The 17,891-nt window shown below is 49.3% G+C and overlaps 1 protein-coding gene across 1 annotated transcript in view; it reads right to left on the minus strand.

Moving 5' to 3' along the window:
* The window catches only part of GPR153 (G protein-coupled receptor 153), a 561,014-nt gene extending 543,732 nt beyond the window's left edge, over positions 1 to 17,282 (minus strand). Inside the window, exon 1 of the mRNA XM_085608887.1 lies at positions 17,030 to 17,282. The gene's annotated coding sequence lies outside the window, so the exon portion shown is untranslated. The remainder of the gene's footprint in view (positions 1 to 17,029) is intronic.
* Positions 17,283 to 17,891: the final 609 nt, after the last annotated feature.

Raw genomic sequence — 17,891 nt, forward strand, 5'->3', positions numbered from 1 at the left:
ATTTAAAAAGCTTACTTTTTCTTGTATTCAGAAAGAGACACCCTAAACAACGGTATATATGGAAACATTAACATACCAGTGGCAATATGTCAGGTTTTAAATTCTCTACCAATTCTGTCTTTTTAGCCAACTGTGCATTACATGCAGTGTGTTTTTAAATGTTCATATGATGCTGAGAAAAAAGCACAAGTTTAAAGAAGATAAAGATAAATAAAACGGCTAAAAATGTCATGCATTACAGACAAAGCCACTGGATTCATACAGCACTGGAGGACCAAATTATGTGGGAGGATTGACTAAATTATGCGGTAAGGTAAGGCAAATTATGAAGTATGTGAGTGGCATCACTTTCCATTAAAAATATCTCTGCAGAACAATATAGAACATTTCATATTTATGAGTATAGCGTCTCACTAGGAGACACTTCAGGATGCAAAACAAGTGACCTTAGCAAGAGTTCATAGCACTTGTAATTCTCCCAGTCCTCCAAATCGGGATTTTTATACTATCTCTGCAACTTTGTCACCTTTTAACGTGTCTAGTAAAAACAATGAATAGCTGAAGGTAGCCACTTTAACTAAAAAGTCTGGTAGGGAATTGAAACCCATTTGTAGTAATTGTAATATTGTTGGATACCTTTCAGCTCGAAACAACAAGGATGGGGTACATGGTGAGTGTGCATATTTATATCTATGTAGACAACAGTGTGGCTGCACAATTTAATTTTCTAATGCCCATAATTTCATGCAAATGGAACAGGCACAAGATGATGTGGCTGTGTCTGGAAACAAAAGGGTCTTTTCTGTAGAGGTGCAAACAATCTGAGAGGATATACATGTGCTTGAGCGTTATGTGCAAACACAGAGATCCTGCATCAAGTATGTTTGCAGGAACCCCATGTAGTAAGTGTTTTACACTATTATATTCATGGTCTCGGTGGCAAACATGCCACGCTTCTGCACTTCTTCACTCAATGTAATGGGCCTGATTCACAAGCTGCATTTTGTAGTATTTGGATTACTACTACAGCAATACTACTTGTGTACTACAAAATGTTATTCACTAATGTACATGCAGAAACATCTGCCTCCACCAGTTCCTATCTTTTCTGTGCAGTGATCTCCACTATAGATCCCCACATATGCAGGAACACATTTTAGTAGTAAATCTGTGAGGGAGCCACTGGAAAAGGCAGAATACTTACTCCTAAATTGGTAGGAAGGAGTACGAAGGGGTTTAGGGAAGGACATGCAAATACAAACATCAACACACAAAACTTATGAAGCCAAAAATGTCCCAAAACATTATTAAATGTACTCCAATGTACTCCACATCAGCCAGGGAGTAAGTTTAGCATCACACATGGCCACTCACAGGTACTGCATTACAATTCCATAGTAAATAAAAACACATAGAAATTAATATTAAAGAAATTAAATTAATTTGACTTTTAAATTGAATATGTACAAAATAGTTTTAGTGTTAAAAGGGACATTAAATTAAATATTTTGAAATTAAAAAATGTATAATCTACCTCTTTTTACAATTAATCGAATGATACTTTAATAAAACCTCAATAAAAATATATATACATAAATGAAATTGAATACATATTAATAAAATATTAAAATTTGCATAATTAATTTTTAATTGTGATTAAAAATGACATGTATAAAAATGTAATGTATGTATATTACATATTTAATTATTTAATAAACATGTAATGTGATGAGTTGATGTACTGTAATATTTTCTTTTATCATTAACAATCTAGAGCACTAAAAAAATATAATGATTCAAATCTGTCAGAATTCCAGATCCAATTTAAAATTTTCAAAAAGACACATCCAAAACTTGTTGACACATAAATCCATGGGTGAGCAGCACTGACAACCGTAATTTGTTGACAAACAGGCCAAATGGATGAAGCAGACAGCCGAAACGTGTTTCGTCATATTAACGACTTTTTCAAGGATGTTGACAAAGGTAAATTCACTAGGGGCTCCATCTGTGATCTCGGCTGGTGCTGCTGCCCATCGGAGGGACTTCTTGGACTTTCATCCCAGCTCTTTTGAAATCAACACCGCGCCTCGCGGTGCAGCCCCCTGATCGTGGGCTCCATCTGTGATCTCGTCTGGTGCTGCTGCCCATCGGAGGGACTTCTTGGACTTTCATCCCAGCTCTTTTGAAATCAACACCGCGCCTCGCGGCCCCCGCTTCGCGGGAGCCGCTCGAGGGACCGGGACTCTGCTGCAGTCACTTGGGGAATTGTTGCTGGTGTGCTGACACTGACCCTGCAAGAACCGGCGTATTCAGGACTGCGAGGACCAGGGTGCTGTGCACGAAGCAGATCAGCCGCACCTGGTCCTCTTCCTGACTGCTCCCCCAATACTGTTGCCCTCCATTATATGAACGTCTCCCTGCCTACTCGCGCTAACGGGACGCGCGCGGGACGCAGCCCGGGGCGAAGACCGGGCAAAGAGCGGGCCGTTTGAGGCCGTTCGAGGTCAGCGAGGTCAGGTCGGGGCTACCCTCTTTTGTATATCATTTTAACAGTTCTGTTGCTCCTTATTTGTTGATTAGTTACTGTTTCTTACCCACAGTCTAGCCAGGGGGTTGCCGTTGTTGTTTACCAAGCTATGTCTACAAGGCAAACACGGAGCAAGGCCGCAAATGGCGGCCCCTCAATCATTGGTCCTATGGACGATTTTATTACTCGTACTAACACAGCCATAGACTATGAGATTTCTAAACTCCAGACTCGAGTTTCCCTGGAACTGGCATCCGCTAGGAGATTGTCCCAGGTAATTGATCAGTCAAAAAAATCTTCCCTAGGCCATATAGCTACTGTGGTTACCCCGGTGCGCCCACCTATCCCCTACTGTGTAGTTGCACAGGTTGATGTTCATCATACCCCGGTTCTCCCCACATTACCCCCCACTTTAGAGCCACTGACCCAGGATAGTGCAATGAATTCTCTTAATACGCCTTTTAAGCAGGATGTTAGTTCTAATAATTCTACCCCTGCTATGTTTCCACTCAGGCGCTCTATTAATAAAAAATATCAACCCAAAAAAAGATGCACCTCCCGGTCTGCTTACGGTCGCAAGAAGGCTAAAATTGTGGTTGCACAATACCCGAATTTGACTAGTGCTCCGGCATTAAATTCCATAGAAGGGCGTGTGCCCAGGGATCAACCACATCATGTGGGAGCTAAAGAGGGTCCAGTCTCTGCTCCCTTGACTGCTTCTACGGTCACGGAGTCAGAGGTTGAGGTTGAGGGCCTACATGTAGAGAATGGGGAAAGTAATGAAGGAGAATTCATAGGTTTAGTTTGGGAAACCCTCAAAAAACTTCTTACTCCTCTCGATCTTAGACTCTCACGTATTGAGAATAATCTGCTCGAGATGGAAAAGAGCATCATTGCTCTGGCCACTCTCGGCCTGAGAAGTCTAGAAAACCAGGGTTTTCCTGCTGTTGAGCCACCCCCCCATGGTTTAACCCCTCAAGTCCCGCAAACCTCCCTTCCTGTCCCCGCCATTGCACGTTTGATTCCTACATCAGGGACTGTGGGTGTGGATCCTACTAACACCGCCTCCATACCTAAGGCTCTAAAGCGTCCTACCCCCCAACTATTAGCTAAATCCAAAGTTGGTGCACCGCGTAGGCCCCCTCCTAGCGAAGTGGCGTTACATTCATCTAAGAGCCCTCCTGCTAAGAACAACTTTAGAGGGGGTTACATTGATCTCCCTCCAGAGGCCAATGATCATGTGGTTGTGCTGACGGGTGTCCCTGAGTTAGGAAGTGGCCATCATGAGAACTATGAGTCTCTGAAGAACAAGACAGTTCATTGGCTTAACGTGAATAGACCAATCCCTATTGGACAGAGAAGTAGAATCTTGATGGTACGCAGAACCCCCTGGGTGGGCCCCTCAAAGAAATCTAGTCCCGGGGACTGTATAGTGGTGACCTTTGAGGACCCTCACACGGCACATTACATCTGCTCCTGGCCTACTGGTGAAGGTTCTCTTGTTACACCAAGGCCATTGCCCTTTTTTTACCCTCCGTGTCCTAGTTACACACGGGAAGAGAATTGGTCTGTTGTACACCACCATAACTGGAGGAGCCATCCCAAAAAAGTTCAAGATTCATGTATAAATTGGTATGGTTTCTCCACCTCGAATCGGTTTGCTGGGCTTGAGGAGGTAGATTGACTCGTATGCCAACCGGTTCCCCAGGTCCCCTTATTACAGGCCTTGGGGCACAGCGACTCTTCTCTTGTAGTGTCTGTTCCTTCGGTTGTTAGCTCCCTTAGTCTAGAGGGAACGTTTACTGTTTTACCTATAGAGGAGAGTTTGTATACGCCATGTATTTCCGACTCCCAAGTAGTAGGGGATCAACTGAATCCATCTTGTACGATCCCCTTGCCTCCAATTCAGGATGTTTTGCCAATTCAAAATGTTTCATCAATCAGGAGGTTGTCTGATGTAGCAATAGCACCCTATCACCACCAGTTTGAGCCACTACCTAGGCTAAACAGATCTACTGCGGAGGGGGTAGGACCTGCGTCCATTCTGGCCACACTAGATAATCCTCCAAGGGAGATTACCCCTGACGTCCCTTTGCTAAAGATTATAAGTTGGAATGTAGCAGGGCTCGCCCGTAACTTTGAAATCCCTGAATGGAATGCCTTTTTGGACCCTTATAACATCTGTCTTTTGCAGGAAACGTGGTGCCTTGAACCTAAGCACAGAGTGGGCTTTACGACCTACTTTGTTCCAGCCTCCCTTCAATATGGACGTAAAGGCCGCCCGTCGGGTGGCCTTCTTATATGGGTTAATATTGCTTTAGGTTTAAGTGTAACCCAAAAGCCGACGCATTCTCCTGATCTCCAGAGGATATCCATCCTTTGCCCAGGGGGCAGGAAGTTGGAGGTCTTTAACCTCTACTTAAGGGGGGCTAGGGGCGGGTCTTCTACTCTATCCTCCACAGGATTAAGTAACGATCTTTCCGGGGGGGGCGCTAGAGGGCGCCGGACTGTAATGGCCGCACATACGTGAGGCTCCCGCCAGCCGGGCGAGATTTCACTTCATCAGACCATCCTGCACCCTGGGAATCGAAATCTGACCAGCGCCGAGTGTTGGGCTGGGGCTGCGACGCACCTGTAGCGAGTCCTGGGCTGTTCTGACAGGTGCACCCGGAGCAATAGCCGCCGCAACTTCCAGCGGGAGCGGCTGTGGAACCTGCGACGCGAGGCGGCCGGCGGAGGTGTGCACGCGAGGCCGCGGCTCACACGTGGGCGGAAGGCCGCGGGACGCTGTGTCTGGAGGAGGAGACGCTGGGTGATCGTGGCTCGGGTTGGCTGCCCTCCCGGAGTGCCGGTAAGGTGAGGGGGAGCTGAGAAGTCGTTGGGGTGGAGCTGCCTGCGGCCCCGGCGTACCAGCACTTGACCTTTGGGGACGGGGGGGGTGCTGCATCACCGGCCCGAATTTCGCCCTGTAGCTCCGAGAAGGTTGGGCTCCTGGCTGCCGGGGGACCCCCCCCCCTTATTCCCCCCCCCTCCTCCCGATTCCCGACGGAGGGTTGATCGCTGCCTGGGTGGAGCCGCGCCTGACCCGGTGGAGACCCAACTGAGGGTGCAGTCCCTCCGACAGCGGCTGAGCCCCTGGGGATCGGTGGGGCCCACGGAAGGCGCCGCTACTGGCCCGTTTCATTGCCGCACCAAGTGATCGACATACCCGGTGGACTGTGACCCTGACCCGGGCTGCTCCCACTTGCTGTACCGGATTGTGCCGTCCCCCTTGAACTTTTGAGGCCTCTGTGGAGTTGGACTAGCGGACCCGCGGCGGAGCGCTTGGCCCCCGCCTCGAGACAGAGCACTACAATCGACGCCTTGGATGGGGTGACCCGTCCCCCCCTCTTGCCAATCTATTGCCCTTACATCCGCTGACACCGAGTGGCGTCGGGTGCGACCGCTGCACCTTATCGACCTTCACGGCGTGGTAGCAGCAACTCCGAAGAAGGTCTCCCATACCGACGCACCTACAGGGCACTTCAAACCTGCCAGCTTCCTACAATGGGGAAGACGGACACTAAGCAGTCTCGGCTCCCCTTTGACACCCCAAAGAAAAAATCCCGTGCCCCGCTGCCGGGAGACGGCGATTCCGATGGTAGGGATACTGACGAAGTGGACTGGAAGGCGCTTTTACTTAATATGCAAACCAGCCTATCCTCCATAGACTCCAAAATTGACGGTATGTCTCGCCGCCTCGACTCAGTGGTGCATAGACTTGATCAACAAGAGGAGCGAGTCAAGGAGTCTGAACAGCGGATCTCAGGCCTGGAGGATGGGGCAACGGCCACTGAAGTCAAAGTATCGCAGATGGAGAGACTGCTTAAAGTGATCGCCGACAAGAATGAGGACTTAGAAGCGAGATCGCGCCGCAATAACGTACGCCTTCTTGGGCTGGCGGAGTCCACCGCGGTAGGCAAAATGGAACTCTTCATCGAAAAACTGCTTGCTGACCTGTTTGGCGCGGATGCCTTCTCGCCACAGATGGTGGTGGAGCGGGCGCATCGCACCTTGGGCCCTCGCCCGGTGCCGGGAGCCCCCCCACGGCCTGTACTTATCAGATTCCTGAACTATAGAGACCGTGATACCCTACTTCGCCTCGCCCGGGAGAAGCAGCCTGTCCAGTTCGAAAACGCCACCCTCTCCTTTTTTCCTGATTTCACGCAATCGGTGCAGGAGGCGCGCCGTAAATTTGGTCCGGTCAAAAAACGACTTATGCAAAGCGAAATCCAATACTCCATGCTGTACCCGGCCCGGCTTAGGGTGTTTCATCAGGGCAAGCCCCACATTTTTCAGGACCCTGCTCAGGTGGAACTCTTCCTGAAAGACCACAGGCGGGCCCGCGGAGCTGCTGGGTCCCCGTCGGGGGGGTGCTGGCTCCCGCTCGCCCACTTCTGCTCTGGACTGATCATGTCTTTACATCTCCTGCATTGGTTCCTCTTATTGCTGACATTGTGCTTTGCTCCCGCCTGGGGTTTAGGCCCGGGCGCTCGCTATTTTTTGGTTGCTCTCGGCTCTAGCCTGGACTTGGTAGGCTACAAACAGTTGAGCCTTCATTAACTCATGGTTTCCTAGATGTGCACTACATCTGTTCTTTGCCCTGGCACCTACCTCCCCCTCCCGCGTTTTTCCGCAGGCTATTATCGCTAGCGGACAGCGGGTGCAATATCGGGGGAGTCGGAGGCAGGTCCGGAGCCCTTGTGTCCCCCAATTGGGTATTCCCCAGTAGGATATGATTCGAAGTTGTGGGATTAAGTGGGGTGGGGGAGATGCCCGACGGGTTGGGGTTGTCGATGTGGGAGGGCGGGGAGGATTTCAAGGGGTTGTTCTTGTTTGGTTTGCAGTAAATACTGATATGGTTACTTGGCATAGAGTTGATGCAACATCCGACACCTTAACGGCACAGTGGCACCAAAGAGGGGATGGCACAGTGCGTCCCATGACTTGTTCTTCACCTATCGGAAACTATGAGTCGCATCGTGAACCTTGACATCAATGGGGGGGGACTGCTCTCCGTTATCAACCTGGAATGTAAGAGGGCTGGGAGACCCTAGAAAGAGGAGACAAATTCTGGGAGCCCTTGACAGGCTGGGGGCCCAGGTCGCCTTCTTACAGGAGACTCATATGGATCCCCGACGCGGGGGTTCCTTTGCCTCCAGGTGGGCGGCGCACTCTGCCTTTGCCTCCTATTCGTCCTATGCGAGAGGCACTGCAATTCTGATAAAAAGAAATGTCCCTTACGTTCCCATGGGTAACGCTGTAGACCGGGAGGGACGGTATTGCATGACTTGGGGTAGGATGGGAGTTGAAACTGTCACCTTTGCCTGCTCATATGGCCCTAACTGTGATGACTCGAGCAGCTTCATTGCTCTCTGGAACAAGATCAGGGAGGTGGGCTCAACGCATCTCATTTGGGGGGGAGATTTTAATGCTGTGCTTAATCCCGCTCTGGATAGGTCCAACCCCTCTGCCCAACACTACACCACCACACACAAATACCTGCGTGACATTTGCGACGCACAGGACATCGTAGATACCTGGCGCCACTTACATCCGACTCAGAAGGAGGGCACACACTGGAATACCGCTCATGCCACGTGGGCCAGACTGGATTACATTTTAGTGTCCAGAGGTTTGGCACCCTCACTGGTCACGGTCCAACATGTGGCTCGCACGTTTTCGGACCACTCCCCGGTGTTGGTGAAGCTCCGCTTACCGGATATAATGGGAAGGCCACCTTCCTGGCGACTCCAACCCAACATTTTACTCGATGAACTATTCCGCTCTGAACTAGGTCAGGAGATTGCCGACTTCCTTACTCATAACAAGGGTTCGGTGGAGCGAGTTGCTACTCTCTGGGAAGCGCTGAAGGTCACAGTGCGGGGAATCTGCATCTCAAAGAGCTCAGGAGTACTGAGAACTTTGCGTGCTTCATTGCGCACATTGGAAACTACACTACACACGCTAGAAACCCGACCGGACTATGCCACCGACTCGGATACACAGGTACAATACAGGAAGGCCCTCTCGGACTACACCTCCACCGCCGAGAGAGAGGTCAAATTCCGGGGCAAATATTTCAGGGCGAGGGCCTATGGGGAGGGAGAGCGGCCCGGGAAATTTCTGGCGGGAATGGTTCGGCCCCCACGAGGCTCAAATTTCATTCTGGAGCTAGAGGGAGATGACGGAGTGCCTCTGCGAGACTCGGACTCGCTCCTGGCTGCCTTCACTGCCCATTATTCGGCCCTTTACTCAACTACTAGGGTGGGTGCACTGGATATGGACGACTACTTGAGGGAGCTGATGCTGGGCTGGCTTTCAGATCGTCACCGGGAGTTCTTGGCTGAACCCATTGGCCTGGACGAAATTAGGGACGCTATCAGGCAGATGACACCCGGGAAGGCCCCTGGCCTGGACGGCTTGCCTATGGACTTCTACAAGGCATACGTGGATCTACTTGCGCCAGTGCTTCGGGAGGTTTATATGGAAGCTCATGAATCCGGCGCACTTCCCCCCTCTATGCAGGAAGCTCTAATCACCTCGCTTCTAAAACCCGGGAAATCGCCTCAATACTGCGACTCCTACCGCCCCCTTTCACTAATCAATTGTGATGCAAAAATTTTGGCCAAAGTGCTGGCCAATCGCCTGCAGCTAATACTGGGGGGCCTGGTACTGGCAGACCAAGCTGGATTTGTCCCCGGCAGAGCCACTTCCCACAACCTCCGGACCCTTTTTTCTATAGTGGATAATGTGGACCCGAACTTGCCTCTGGCGGCTGTCCTACTGGACGCCACCAAGGCGTTCGACTCCCTAGAGTGGGACTATCTCCAATGTATCCTGCGGAACATGGGGATGCCGATAGGATTCACGCAATGGATCAGTGTCCTTTACCGCGGACCTGTGGCTCGGGTGGGGGTGAACGGTCGGATCTCTGAGGCTTTTGCTGTATCCAGGGGGACTCGTCAGGGGTGCCCCCTCTCTCCATTATTGTTCGCCATAGCGATGGAACCGCTTGCTGCTCGCCTTCGACAGCATCACCGGGAAAGGGCTCTGCGATGTCTTCAGAGGGAAGTGCTTATATCATTGTATGTGGACGACATCACGCTGTACGTCCGCGACCCTGCTGCCAATCTTAACCCTATCTTGAGAGAATTCATTCGGTTTGCCGGCCTGTCAGGTATACACATTAATTGGGGCAAATCCACTATATTCCCGCTCACCGCGTCCGCCCAGCCGTTTCCTCTAGATTACCCACTGAGATGGTGTGAGGATGAGGTCCGTTACCTGGGCATTCTACTCTCTCGTGATAGGGCAGAACTGATGCGGATGAATTATGGTCGCACGTTTGACCATATCCAAACTTGCGTGACCAGATGGATCACGCTGCCCCTCTCTTTTGCAGGGCGGGCGTCTCTCATTAAGATGGTGATCCTTCCCAAGCTACTTTACCTCTTCTTAAATATCCCATATTACCCGGGCAGGTCCTTCTTCCGCCTTCTGCGCTCCGAGCTCATCCGACTGGTGTGGGGGGGGAAGCGTCCGCGCCTGAGCTGGGACATCTTGACTCGTCCATTCGCCCAGGGGGGCTTCGATTTACCGGAGCTCGAACTTTACTACTACAGCGCTCAAGCCCACTATGTGCACCATTGGATCCACCCCACTCCCTTTATGCCACACATAGCGGTGGAACACTGGTTAGTGGATCCCATCCCGCTGGAGGGGGCCATCTTTAGTGCGCCGGAGGCTAGAGCTGCACACCACACCACAGTCTCCAGCTCGGCCCTCGCGTGGCGAAAGATAGCAAAAGACGCCAGAATGACACTTCTGTATTCTCCTCTGTTGCCTTTGGCATATCATCCCCGGCTCCCCATTCTGCAGGAGCAACTATTTAAGAAATTTATGGCCAAACTCAACATTAAGACGTGGGGAGACCTATACCATAATGGACTATTTCGGTCTCAGACGCACATGTTAGCAGACCTCACACCCACTCCCATGGATACATTTCTTTACACTCGCCTGCGTGGGGGGATGCGATCGCTGACCGAGGGATTTCCGGAAGAACCACCCACTTTAGAACCTCTACATCAGCTGCTTAAAGCTGCCACTCCAGCACACGCGGTCTCCAATCTATATCATTCTATACGCACGGTGTCCGACCCGGGAATCTGCAGGGCCCGTACTAAGTGGGAGGCTGACTTAGGCATACCCATAGAAGACGAACTTTGGAGTTATTGTTGTCTCCAGACCGCGCAGATCTCCTCCAGTAGTCGATTCAGGGTCATCCACTATAAGTTCCTGCATCGTCTTTATTGTACTCCATCTCACATGTGTAGGGTGGGCCTCCGAGGGGACGATCTCTGTTGGCGCTGCCGCACACCAGCGGCAGATTTTTTGCACATGGCTTGGGGCTGCGGGGAAATAGCCGACTATTGGCAACAAATATATTCCGGTATTTCGGAAATGATAGGAGTCTCACTTACGCCATCTCCGATGCAGGCACTTCTGGGCTACACGAAAACCATAAGGAAACCGGTTCGGCAGTTTGCCACCATTGCTTTCCTCATTGCGAAGAGGCTCATCGCCTGCAGGTGGGGAAGGGGCAGGGCTCCTAAATACAAAGACTGGATCGAAAACATGGTGCACTGCCAAGATACGCTGCTCTGCTATGCTGAGCTGCTGCCCACAGCATCCAGACCGGTAGATATTTGGAGCCCCCTTACGACATATCTATTATCACACCCGCTGACATAGCGCACCTCCACTTACCCGATTGCCCGAATTCTACGCTCTTGATTCCACTGGGTCACACCACCCGGGAGGTGGGAGGTAGAGACTCTGTTGGGAAGGGGAGGTCCTAGGTCTCACTCTTGATCGGCAGACCGGAGCTTCCGTTGCTAATTGATGGTCCCTCCGAGAGCTGGCATGCCCCTCTTCGTGGGTTCAGAAAGGCGACGGGGTTGTAGCCATCCCGAATGTCTCCATAGACCACGAAACAGGTGCCACTGTGACCAAGTTCTACTATGTTCCTCAGGTGTAGCATAAGAGGTCACTACATTATATAGATTCAACCTATGCACAAATTGTAATGGTTTATCAGGTTTAATAACAAATACAAATCACATGACGTAAAGTATGTTGCAGCCCTATTGAACATCATACTGTGGCATTAATGTTTACTGCAACGCTGCCGGCCCCTGAAGGGGTTGTAGGCGGACAGCTGTGTACTTCACCATCATCCAGTTCGTGTATTACGCTGCCGGCCAGTTGCTGGTTGTAGGCATAGGGGCTGTGTACTGCTTATTTCCGACTGAATAAAGGTTTTTGAAAAATTAAAAAAAAAAAAAAAGTAACGATCTTTCCGCCTGCTGTATTGATTCTTATATTCTTCTCGCAGGCGACTTTAATTGCTGTTTCGAGCCATTGGCCAGGGAGGATATTTTGGATACCTGGGATGAGGATATAAGGAGAGGCATTCCCACCCTGACCCTAGACCCGATCCCTAAATGGTCCCAGAGCGCGGTAGACATCAATGCTCTCTGTATGGAATTTGACCTAAGATCAACTAATGGTCGATCCAAATCGGATCTTTTGGGTGCGCACACCTATAACAGGATGGGACACACTTCTAGAATAGATTATGTTCTGTTGAATTATAACTTGTGGCCACTCCATTACGATATGGAGGTTATTGCGTCTTGCGATAGCGACCACAATCCTCTCTCCTTAACATTGATTTCCCCCTGGCAGGCTGGGAACATAGCTGAGTTCCCCTACAAGTGGAAAACCTCCCATGAGCTTGCTCCTTCGCGCTGTGGCAGGCGCCTAAAGTGGGCTAAAGTAGCAGCGGATGAGGAAAGGATGGCACAGGCAGGGACCACTATGGCAGCATCGGGCACGCGCCTTGAAGCCCTGGGTACCACCAGCCAATCTGTTTCATCATTATTCACAGAAACCATTGCGCTGTTAAGTGATTTGTTTATTATACCCCAACCGAGCGCGAATGTTTCTGCGAAAAGTGCTCCTAGGGCAAGAAACAAGTGGTATTCCTCTAAATGTCGGGCCGCAAAGGGGGAACTTATTTCTGCAGTGAAAAGTAAGGATGCAGGCAGCATTAGATGGGCGAGGAAACGCTATAAAAAAGTTATGGCTGAGGCAAAGGAGGCCCATGATTATAGTTTTTGGTGGGATTTAGTGGAGGCAAGCTCCAGGAAAGACACCAAGGGGTTCTGGGAGCTGCTGAGAGCTAGGGACAAACCTTTTGATTCCCTGCTTACCTGCAATATTCCTGGCGATCTTTGGTTTGCCCACTTCTCTAAACTCTACTCTGCCCAAAGTGGGGTACTCCATCCTAACATGGGCCTTCTCGCCAGCTTATCAGCTGAGACCTCCATTAATCCCTGCCCCTTCAGCACTGAGGAAGTTGCAAGGGCAATTAGTTGTATTGTTTCTAACAAGGCTGCCGGACCGGACGGAATCCCGGGTGACTTGCTGAAGAAATACCCATTACCCTGGAGTAGGTTAATTGCATCACTATTGAATGAGGTTGTGTCGGGAGGTTCTCTCCCTGACTCATGGAGGGGTGCTGAGGTCGTCCCTATTTTCAAAAAAGGTTGTCGGGATGACCCAGCTAATTATCGTCCTATTAGCTTGCTTGATTCTACACAAAAGGTTGCGGGCAAAGTGGTGCTAGGTAGGATTCTGCAGTGGATTGAAGAAAATCAGGTTCTGTCAGACTTCCAGGCTGGTTTTAGAGCAGGGATGGGTACCATCGAGCAGACGTTTCGCCTTCTAATGATATATTGGAAAGTGGTTGTGCTGGGTGGGGGCAGCTTGTATTTAGTCTTTATAGACTTGCGAACTGCCTTCGACCTGGTCCCACGAGTCCAACTATGGAATGTCTTAGGTAGGTTGGGTTTACCTCCCTATTTGTTGGCCTTGCTTATAAAGTTTCACGAAAGCAACTTTGCCCAGATTAGGTGGGGTACCCAGGGGGAGAAAACATCTCGTATCTCCGTAGATAGGGGCGTCCGCCAGGGATGTGTGCTTGCTCCCACTCTGTTTTCTCTTTATGTTAACGGAGTGGTGGAACATCTGCTCCAACAGCCATCAGACGCACCATCCTTGGCTGGCAGAAAAGTACCTACGCTCCTTTTTGCGGATGATACCCTCCTAATTTCAAAGTCACCAGCAGGTATCCAAAAGTTGCTTTCTAGCTTTAAGGCCTTTTGTGATACCAAGGGCCTGTCCATAAATATAAGCAAGACCAAATTCCTTGTTCTCAACCCTCCCAGGAAAGCGGCTGTTCCTCCTTCCCTGGACTCTGTTCCCCTTGATAGAGTCAACGAATTTGACTATCTAGGTATCCGTCTATGTGCCAATATGAGCTGGAAGGTGCATCACCAAAAGGTGTTCTTGACCCACAAGAGGGTCACAGGGGCCCTGCTCAAGGAACAACGTGCCTCAGCTTTAAAACCTATTGGGGCACTTATTGATATATACAGGGCAAGGGTGGTGAGTGCAGCTCTGTATGGTGCGGAATTGTGGGGTATACAAAGAGTTGACATTTTGACACACCTTGAAAACAACTTTCATAAAGACCTTATGAAATTACCCCACAGTACCCCCACAATTCCCCTCCTGTTTGACGCAGGCACACGCTCAATCAGCGAGCAAGCCAGGCTACGTCCCCTTTTATTATGGGCCAGGATATGGAATGTCCCTGAATTGAGTAGTTACGCAGATGCCCTGAGCGAAATCTTATCCTCATCCGGTTGGCATAAGGTAATCTGGCTCAGGGAGGTTAAGCGACTTCTCTATGACCTGGGTTTAGGAGATGCTTGGGTCAATAGAACAGCACCCTCAAAACAATTGCTCAAAAAGATCTATTGGCTCTGGGTGGATAATGAGAGGTTGTGTAACCCCAATCATTGTAAATCTGTCGCCCAGTTTTTGTTAGTCAAGGAGATCCCTTTCAGAGAACCTTATTTGGATGCAATCTCCAACCCAGGTGATAGAGCATTATACTTTAAATTCAGGGTGGGTGTTCTTCCTCTAGGTCTTTTTACGTCTACCTGGAAACCTCCATACCAAACTGTCCCTTACTGTCCCTTTTGTAATTTAAGGGTCGAGTCCATAGCTCATCTGTTGTTCGAGTGTCATGCTTATTCTGTGCCTAGGTCGAGATGGCTGAAGCCTTTATGTAGGAGCCTAGGTACAAGATCATACTTGGAAGCTTTACGCATATTGCACTCTGACGCTCGTCCCTTCTTTGCCTGCTGTTTAGCTAAATTTTTGGGTTGGGCTTGGAGGATAAGATCTGCAAGGAAACAGCTGTTACAGTAATATCCTTTTTTTAAACTTTTAGATATCCGACAGTATATGGAATTTAATAATCATTTTATCTTGTAACTGTATTGTATTATGTCTTATTTATTGTGCGATATGTGTTGTATTGTTGTGCTTTTATGACTAACTGTCGAAATAAAGCTTTTGAACTGAAATTCACTAGAATATAATTGAGATGTTCAAACCTGATACCAAGGCGATATTCTGAACAGCAGTTTTAGTTGCATCTAATGTACTGAATTTACCTGTGTCAACAGCCTTGAAAAAGTCATTAATACGATGAAACACGTGTCGGCTGTGTTCTTCATCCGTTTGACCTGCGTGTCAACAAATTACGGTTGCCAGTGCTGTTCACCCATGGACTTATGTATCAACAACTTTTGGATTTGTATGTTTGAAAAATTAAAATTGGATTCGGAGTTCTAACAGATCTAAATCATTATATTTGTGTAGTGCTCTGGATTGTTAATTATTTGTATATATATGAAAGCCTCATTTTCATATCTTAATATACACTACTATGGTGGCATAGTGTTTATCCATTTGAGCACACCAAACTCATTGTAATTTTACACTCACCCCAGACTTGACGAATTTGCTGGCAGTTTGCGATTACCACTGCCATCTTGCTTTTCTTTTCTGTTCAATATATATATAGTTTAATAAAAATATTTTACATTATTTCACCTTTTCATTTTACAGTAAATATTTTTGATATTTCTTAACAATACATTTCATTATTTTCCTTTTGTCCCTGCACCAGTGGTGTAAATCTCTGCCTACATGTGAAATGTTACTGGCAGTAACTTTACACTTGTAAATTCTGTCTTAGATGGCTCCACCCTGTCTTAGATGTCTCCACTCCCTGGGCTGAGGAGATGGAGACATGTAACCCTGGACCGAAGTGTAAATCTACATATCTAAATGATGAATAGCGAAAAAGCACAGACTTACATCTAAGTGCAAGTGTAAATTTACTCACGAGTAAATGCCGCATGTATTTTTGCCCTTGTGATAAGGGCCCAGTGTCTGGTAATGCTACATGCTGTCAAGAAGAGGACCCGTATCATAGGTGCCACTTTTACTCAAATCTGACATTTAATAGCAGCACTTATAAACTCCCATTTTCAATTGCATGTGTTCAAAATCCCAGCAAATTCAAAGCATAGCTTGCTTTAGAGCTCACTGGCTAATGTATCGCACACCACACTACGCCACTAGTGAACTGTGTTATAGGTTCATACAAACATATAGTGACGTAGCAAATGATGTAGCTGTCTGCAAAAACAAATGACTCATAGGTAGCAGCACCCCTCGCAATGCATGCAAGTGCAGCAGCTAAAGGCGAGTGAATGTACAGGTACATTCAGTCGCATTCCGTCCGATTCGTTAAGTGCAGGTGCACGCACAAACCCACGCACGGAACCCATACCACATATATGAGTGAAACGGTCCGGGCAATAAAGGTGCGTGCAGCTTCGGGCGCGTGACAAGAGGCAGGCTGGCTGTGCACTGTGTGTCCGCCCCCGCTGCTTCCAGTGTGTTCGGGAGGGGACGGGGCAGATAGATGCCCCGGGGCTCCCCGGGGCGCGCGCCCGTCAGCTGCTGCTGGCAGGAAAGGCGCCTTCCGTGTTTCGCTTTGACAAAAGCACCGTCAGTGAAGGCTTACAAGTTACCGCAGCTCACCCATCTGTTAATTAAAGTCACGAGAGCAGGGGGCGCTTGCCATTGTAATGTACAGAAAAATAATTGAAACACGAGCCTTTTGATAGCTTGGCAAAATGTTGACGTCACCCTTCTGACAAGTTTCCCACTCTTGCTAAAATATAAATTTTAAAAAAAAATGTATTCTCTCGCACTCTGTTGTGCCATAGGATATAACACAACCTCTCACCAAAACAAACACCATGTATTCACTATCAAGGAGTGCTGTAGCCCCGTCAGCATACCGCGAATACAAACACAATAACCGTTTCCGCTCCAGTATGAATGCAATTATGTAACATTCCTTTGACTACGGCGCCCCTTTCTGTTCTATATATTTGTAGAAACAAAAGTGTGTACAGCCAGCTATTAGCCTTGGAAATAATTAGAAGTGATGAGTGTTACCTCGCATTCTGCCGGTGACCCCTGGCGCGAGAGGTGTCTCCTGGTGTCAGGGCGCGCACCCATCACTTCCGTGCATCCGCGGACAGCTAGGGCTCGGCCCCCGAACTTGAAGCGAACCCGTCTCCGGCTCCAGCCCCGAGGCTGCTCCACGGACCGGCGAGGCGGCTCCGGTGTGCCGGCCAGCTCCCTCCGAACTGCACGGCCGAGAGACTAGCAGCATTGTGATGGTTACAGCGCCGTGATGCTGCTGTGCTTTACTCCCGAGTTCAACCTCTGGGCGAGCACCTGTCAGGCAGCTCAGTGGATTCATGCATCCATTGCGAAGAGGTGTAAATCTTAGGGGTTGAAGGCTCGAAGCTCCTCATCCTTCCGCGGAAAAGTACAATAAACACAGCCGGGCTCGATACAAACGGATATAAACAATTCCTATTGCAGTGTTCCCTGTATAAACATTACGTCCAATGCTTTGCTGGCTACATAGTGCGCCGCGAGTCTGCCAGGGCTCTGTCCTCCTGGCCGGTTTAGTGAAGTCGCGCGCTCTCCCGATGGTCTGTGTGTGCCCTCGTGCACACTGGACCGTCCTCTGGAGGCGGCGGTGTGTCCCCTCGAGCCCGGCTCTCCTGTCCTCGTTGATGGTCACGAAGTATCCAAGTGAGCCATGGTCTCCTCCCCTCCTAGTTACGGTATATCCCCTTGCCTCGTGTAATCCTGTCGAACACTGTATATTTCTAATCCGCCTGTGTTCCTTCCTGTCAGCGGACTGGTCACCGTGTAACCCCCGTCAGCATCTGCCACAGTAGATCCCGCACATCCTGGCTCGAGCCACCTCCTCCTGGTAGCTACTGTGTGTCCTCGTGCAGTC

This window comes from Triturus cristatus, chromosome 1_2 (genome assembly GCF_964204655.1).
Source record: "Triturus cristatus chromosome 1_2, aTriCri1.1, whole genome shotgun sequence".
Taxonomy (NCBI): Eukaryota; Metazoa; Chordata; class Amphibia; order Caudata; family Salamandridae; genus Triturus; species Triturus cristatus.